Consider the following 7,133-nt stretch of genomic DNA (forward strand, 5'->3'; position numbering starts at 1 on the left):
TAGGGTTGTGATTCCCTACAAAGTCAAGGTGAACTTGATTCTCCAATCCCTCCTGAATAGTTATAGGCCATTTATAACAATTTACAATTTGAATAGAATCGAACGCATACTCTTAAAGCTTTTGAATAAGATTTCAGAATTCTAAAAGCAAGGGAAAAGACATGAGGAAGTTAACATTGCATTCACAACTAGAGCAAAGAAGAAACTCAAACAACCTAGGAAAAGTCCAAAAGTTGGACTAAAGAAAAAGAACTTTAAAAAGTCCAATCTAATACAAACAAGTTTAAGGCAAAAAAGGTAGTGCTTCCACTACAACAAAGGCAGACACTAAAAGAGGAATTGTCCTTTATCCCTTTAAAGCCTGAAGAAAAAAAAACAAATATTTTTCCTTTATTTGTGATCAAATTTGAGTTAAATGTTAATTCAAATTATCAAATTTGGATATTAGATTTAGCAGCTACATCTTACATATATGTATCATTACAAGACCTGCAGAATAGTTCTACACTATTCATAAATGAAGTCATTTTAAAGATGGCCAATGGAGTAAGAGTTACAACTAAAGTCATAAAGGATCGTTTTCTGAAGCTTCCATCAGGACATCTTTTGAGAATGTATCGAGTTACATATTTTGATAAAACTACTAGATATATAATTTTTGTATCTATCTTATGTAAAAATGGTTGCAATATGCAGTTTAATAGTAATTAATGTTTGATTCATTTAGGAAATTCTCTAGTTGGCAAAACAATAAATACAAAGGTTTGTATGTTTTGGAACTAAATGATCTAAATATTATAAATGTTGTCACGAATAAAAGATCTCAAGAAGAAATTAATCCAACGTTACTTTGGCATAATCGCTTAGATCACATAAGAGACAATAGAAAAATGAGATTGGAAACAAATGGAATTTTGAATTCATTGGGTTTTGAACCCTATCCAACTTGTGAATCTTATCTTCAAGGAAAAGTGACCAAATCACTCCATAAAAATAATGGGGAAAGATCCAAAAAACTATTAGAACTAATACATTTTGATGTATGCAGGCCATTTAATGAAATCGGGAAGGGTAGTTCTCAATACTAATCACCTTTACCGACAATAATTCAAGGTATGGTTATATGTATTGAATGAAATACATATCTCAATCCTTCGAAAAGTTCAGGGAATTCAAGAATGAAGTAGAGAAACAATTTGAAAAGAATATTAAGCCCTACGATCAAATCATGTAGGTGAATATTTGAGTATGAAATTTCGAGACCACTTGTAGGAAAATAGAATCATATCCCAGATGACTCCTTCGTGCACACCACAATACAATGGTGTATCAAAAAGGAGGAATCGTACCCTATTAGATATGGTACAATCAATGGTAAGTTTTACAGACCTATCAGCATCATTATGGGGATATACATTGCTTACTGCTATGTATATTCTGAACAGAGCATCATCCAAATCAGTTCAGAAAACACTATGTGAGATGTGGTATGGTAAGCCTCCTAGTGTCAATTATATTAAAATTTGGGGATATCTAGCTTATGTTAAATTAGTTAAAACTGATAAGTTGGACATTAAGTTTGAAAAGGCTTAGTTCATAGGATATCCTAAAGATTGTCTAGGATATTACTTTTACTTTTCAACTAATCAAAGTGTTTCAATCAACAAAAATGCACATTTCTTAGAGAAGGAGTTCTTACAAGAAGGAGGCATGAGAAAAATAATAGAGCTTAAAGAAATTTTTGATGAGCTTTAGATCAAACAGGTTGACCTAGGAGAGTCCTCTTATTAGACCTTTACATTTGATATACCAATTTCAGTTTGAAGATCTTTATAGTATCCAAACCTCTAAAAAGATACAAATTTCTTTATGAACAAGATTTTGAATCTTACTTAATGGGAGAAATAAATCATAATGATGATCCTAAAAGCTACAAGGAAGCAATATTGGATATTGATTCAGGTAAATGGTTGGAAGCAATGAATTTCGAAATAGAATTCATGCATACTAATCAAGTTTGGACACTTATTGATCTATTAAAAGTGATTGTTCCTATTGGTTGTAAGTGGGTCTTTAAGAGAAAGATTAGCAAAGATGGACAAGTAGAGACCTATAGGGCATGGGTAGTAATGAAAAGTTATACTCATAAACAAGGGATATATTATGAGGAAACTTTTTCACCTGTAGCTATGATTAAATCCATCCAAATAATGCTAGTTATCGTAGCATACCATGATTATGAAATTTGGTATATGGATGTCAAGACTATGTTCCTCAATGGATTCATTGAGGAAAACATATATATGGAACAACCTCTAGGTTTTGTATCCGTTTTTAAAAGATATAAGGTATACAAGTTGTATCGATCCATTTATGGATTGAAATAAGCTTCTAGAAGCTAAAACATTCGATTTAATGAAACAATCAAATCGTTTGAATTCAAAAAGAATCTAGATGAACCCTATGTTTACAAATGGGTTAAGAATCATGCCATTACATTTCTCATATTGTAGGAAAATGGCATGCTACTAATGGGTAATGATATTAGCATGATGAATGAAGTCAATATCTAGTTATCCAAAACCTTCTTAATAAATGTTATATTCATTCTTAAAAGTCGTATTTATAGAGAATGAACAAAAAGGATAATTGGATTATCCCAAAAATTCTACATAGAAAAGTAGTTAGAAAGGTTCAATATAGAAAACTCAAAAAGAGGACTTTAACCCTTCAATCACGGTCTTCATTTATCTAAAGATATAGGTCCAAAGACCGATGAAGAACAACAACAGATGCTTAATGTGTCTTATGCTTCAGTTGTCAGTTGACTCATGTATACAATGCTATGTATAATACTTGATATAACATTTGTTGAAAGCGTTACAAGCATATATTAGGTCAATCTAGAGGAAAAACATTAGTCAATTGTGAAATCAATCCTTAAGTATTTAAGAAGGATTAAGGATCTTGTTCTGAGTTATGAGTATTTAGAGTTAAACATTCAAGGATACTCAGACTCTAATTTCTAGTTAGATGTTGATGATAGAAAGTATACATCAAGGCTCATTTTTATTTGTAATGAGGGTACGATTAGTTGGAAGAGTTCCAAACAATCAACCACAATTGAGTCCACTACAAAAGCTAAATATATTATTGCTTCAAAAGCTGTAAAAGAGGTTGTATGGATCTGTAAGTTCATATCCAAACTTGGTATGGCTTCAAATATGACTTATTCGATAACCATGTTCTATGACAATACCAATGTTATTGTGTAGGCAAAGAAACCAATGGTGTATTAGAAATCCAAACATATTTAATGAAAATATCACATCTTAAGATAATTCGTTGGAATTGGAGAGATCATAATTCAGAAAACACTGTTAGTCGAGAACGTTGTTGATGTACTAACTAAAGCAATAACATTGAAACAGTTGGATTATCATCTTGAGAAGATGGATATGTGATACTATAGTGAATGCCCTTAGTGCAAATGGGAGTTTTGTCAATGTATGCCTTAAGAACTATTTGTGTTGTCAGTGTCAGGGTATTTCATCTTGTATATAATCTCTTAAATAGTTTATTAATAAAAAAGTAGTCCTTTTGTTCATATGCATAAATTGTTTTCTTTATTTGTGATAATATAAAGTAAGTGTATGATCTATTTGGATTACTCACTTAATACAAATTGAATCATTAAATTGTTCCTTACGGATGTGATGTAAGTTGGACAATTATATCACATAGTAGATATACTAAATACCTCCGTTAAATACCATAAGATGATAGGCATGTCATTAAGGTATTAGTGTGAATTAACAATTAGAAAACCATTTTTTGAACATGACTAATAATGATAAGTCATGTGACTAATAAATCATAGTTAATGACTTATTGTATGTTCATACTAGCGTATAAAGTAATAATTTGACCTGAAACATTATGGTCAGATCCAACATGGATACTCATGCTTCATATGGTGTATGAATATGTGGTTAACCACATTCTGTACAAGAAACTATATTAGTCATGTGTTATTTATACATAGAGACGAATGATGATCAAGATAGGATTTGTTGACTCAGAAAGTATTGGGTTTAGAATATCTGCTAATTAGACCTAGATTTGAGTTTCAGAGTAAACGTCAATAAATATTGGAAATCAAAATCTTTCACCAGACTATAATGTAAGTCATGCGAAGGATATTCATAATGATGTGTTTCAAATATTTAAATTGACGATTCATGAAGAATCGAAATTAGAAACTTGACAATCCATAAGTCTGAAATCGATCTAGATTGGACAACAGAAAAATATCACCTACACAAAACTTACGAATAAAGGTATTAGGTTCGATGGATTATTTCTTCATTGTGGTTGAAGAGCTATGACACATTGTTAGATGTTTACTATAGTTGTTGAGTTTTTGAATATACTTTCGAATCGTTTGAAAAGGGATTCATAACTACACCATGGTGAACCTAAAGGGTCACACCAATAAACTAAGCTTTCAAGAAAGAGAATTAATTATCTGAGGATGGCTAACACCTTTCGAACTGAGAGTGGCTAACACCTTTCGAAGGATAATGAAAATCATATAAAATGCTACATGCGTGCAAAAATAACATTTTAAATGTTAAAATATTAGTGAGATTAAATTAGGGTAGCTAAGGTATATATTTGATATACATGCATGGAAAGACTTCAAATTATGAATTTGTTCGACTAAATAATAATTTTAAAATTTCAAAATGGACCACCAATATATAAGTACATTTTAGCTCATTTTGAATTAATATAAGCATTTTTGCACTTTACTTTCTCTCACAAAACAAATTAAAAGCTCTCCCATGTCTCTAAGTTTTGGCTTGGAAGGTGCATTCCTTTGGAGGTTTTTCAAGTGAGGAGTTTAATCTATCATCTTATACCCCTATAGGAGGCAAAGGTATAGGTGAAAGTTTCATCTTTTTCTTATATGTCTTAATCATGCTTTGGTTCTTGTTCTATCTATATGCATAACATTCTTTGCATCTTCTTCTTCATCTATTATTTTTCATTATGGCCACATTCACATCACCAATTCCTCCAATTTTCCTCATTTGCTAACAACCCAATCCCCATATCTTCTCACCAAATAACCCATTCACCTCCCTTAACATGTTGAAATCTTAAAAATGATTGGAGGCATTCAATTGGGAGTCTTGGCCACGTGTTTAGTCTTTTTCGTGCCGTAACAAGATGTCTTTTTTTTTTAACAGTAATTTAAGAGCTGACAATTTTTAACACAATCCATTAACTTGACACAACACAATACGAAAAAAATAAAGTTAGGGTTAAGTTTTTTTACATGAAATTTATTTCAAGCAACCTGACACAATTAGAAATTACATCGAGTAGTGTCAGGGTTCACAGATATGACACGAATTAACTCGAATATTTAGAGAAATATTATTTTAATAGAATTTGTTAGAGATACTATATGTACATATTTTTTGTACACAAATGATACGTCATCATGTAATTAGGTATTACTTTCTCTTTAATTCAAAATCAATTAGATGATAATACATCATCTGTGCACCCAAATTGTGTATCAAAAGTGTGTATACATAGTTTTATTGATAAATTATAGAAATATTAAAAGATAATATCATCAGTAGTTGAAATCTTTACAGATTATATATAGTTGTAGTTAATCATATTATTTTTCATTTTTATTTAAATATTTTATTTTATTATTAAGTAGTGAGAATGTGATTCGATTAGTTAGATTATTGAGGCATTTTAAATGTCTTCATATGAAATTTTTAATGTATTTGTAAATAAGATAAAATGTTATATTATTTGTTTTACTAATAATAAGTTAGGCTAATTTTGTGAATAAATTAAAACGGTAAAAACACTATGAAGAGTAAAAACAACAAATAATTTTAGGTTAATTTGAGTCAGATCAGGTCAATTCGAATATTAAAATGTTAAGTTAGGGTTAAAAAATTTCGATACGATTCTAATTCAGATCGAGTTACAGTTGAAAGTCTCAAATATGAAACCCAAATTGATACAATATAAATCACAATTCTATGACACAAACTGTCAGGTCTAGCTACTCTGGAAATAACCCTCACGGTATGTGTACATTTGACTCCTTATTTTCCTTACATTTCGGATTTTGCGTCGTCATTTTCGTCTTTTATTGTTTTTTATCATGGCGATTTTTGTATAAATTTCGTCAATCAAATTGCGTGGGATGTTAAACCTATAACTGAGTTAATTGATAAGAGATAATTCTTCGTTGGGATATTATGAGAGAAATTGGGATTGGGTTAATACGGGGAAAGTCAATGCCTGTGAGTTTCAGAAATTGGGAAAATCCGACGCGTAGGATTTTTTTAACGGATCTTGGGTTGTTGTGGCAGGAGATTCGCAGGCGAGCTTGGTTGTTCTTTCTTTGCTAAGTTTTGTTTTGGATAATGAACGCATGGACTCTATTAGAGGTGATTTGTATAGGAGACATAGTGATAATAATATTGTGGTGGATGAGATTGGTCTTAAATTGGATTTTTATTGGGCGACTTATGAGAAGAGTTTGACGAATATGGTCAGTAAGTTTAGGGCTAAGAGGAAGTACCCAGATGTTTTGGTTTCCAATGCTATGTACTTGAGGAAAGCAATTATATGTATATAAAGCCGTCAATCCTATTCAAATAAATATTGAACGTGTGAATGATCCATATGTTTGACTGTAGAATATCAATGTCAGATTGCAAAAATATCTGAACAAAGAACCAAAAAAATGAATTTCAGTGCGTGTATACTAATACAAAACTTAAACTTGTGAGTTTATTAAAAGCTGAAGGAAAATGCCTGGAAAGAACCACATATACAGACTAGGAGGTATGACTTCAGCCTTACTTAAGGGTCAATCTCTTGAAATTGTCAGAGAAGCCTTTGGTCACCCCATAAAAAATCATCACACAAAATTGTTTTACAAAGTCAATGTCCAATCATTTAAAATAACAAAACTAGTCAAATTGAAGCGAAGCAACAAGATCTTTTCAATGCTATGTACTCAAGAAAAGCATGAAGATTTTTGTATATGAAGCCTCAACCACCCTATTTACATCATAATTGGATGT

At 30.9% G+C, this 7,133-nt stretch overlaps 1 pseudogene; it reads left to right on the plus strand.

The window, feature by feature from the left end:
* The first annotated feature begins 1,895 nt into the window (after positions 1-1,895).
* On the plus strand, positions 1,896-6,724 carry LOC123198105 (annotated as a pseudogene).
* The last annotated feature ends 409 nt before the right edge of the window (positions 6,725-7,133 follow it).

Source organism: Mangifera indica, chromosome 15, assembly GCF_011075055.1.
Source record: "Mangifera indica cultivar Alphonso chromosome 15, CATAS_Mindica_2.1, whole genome shotgun sequence".
NCBI classification, from domain to species: domain Eukaryota; kingdom Viridiplantae; phylum Streptophyta; class Magnoliopsida; order Sapindales; family Anacardiaceae; genus Mangifera; species Mangifera indica.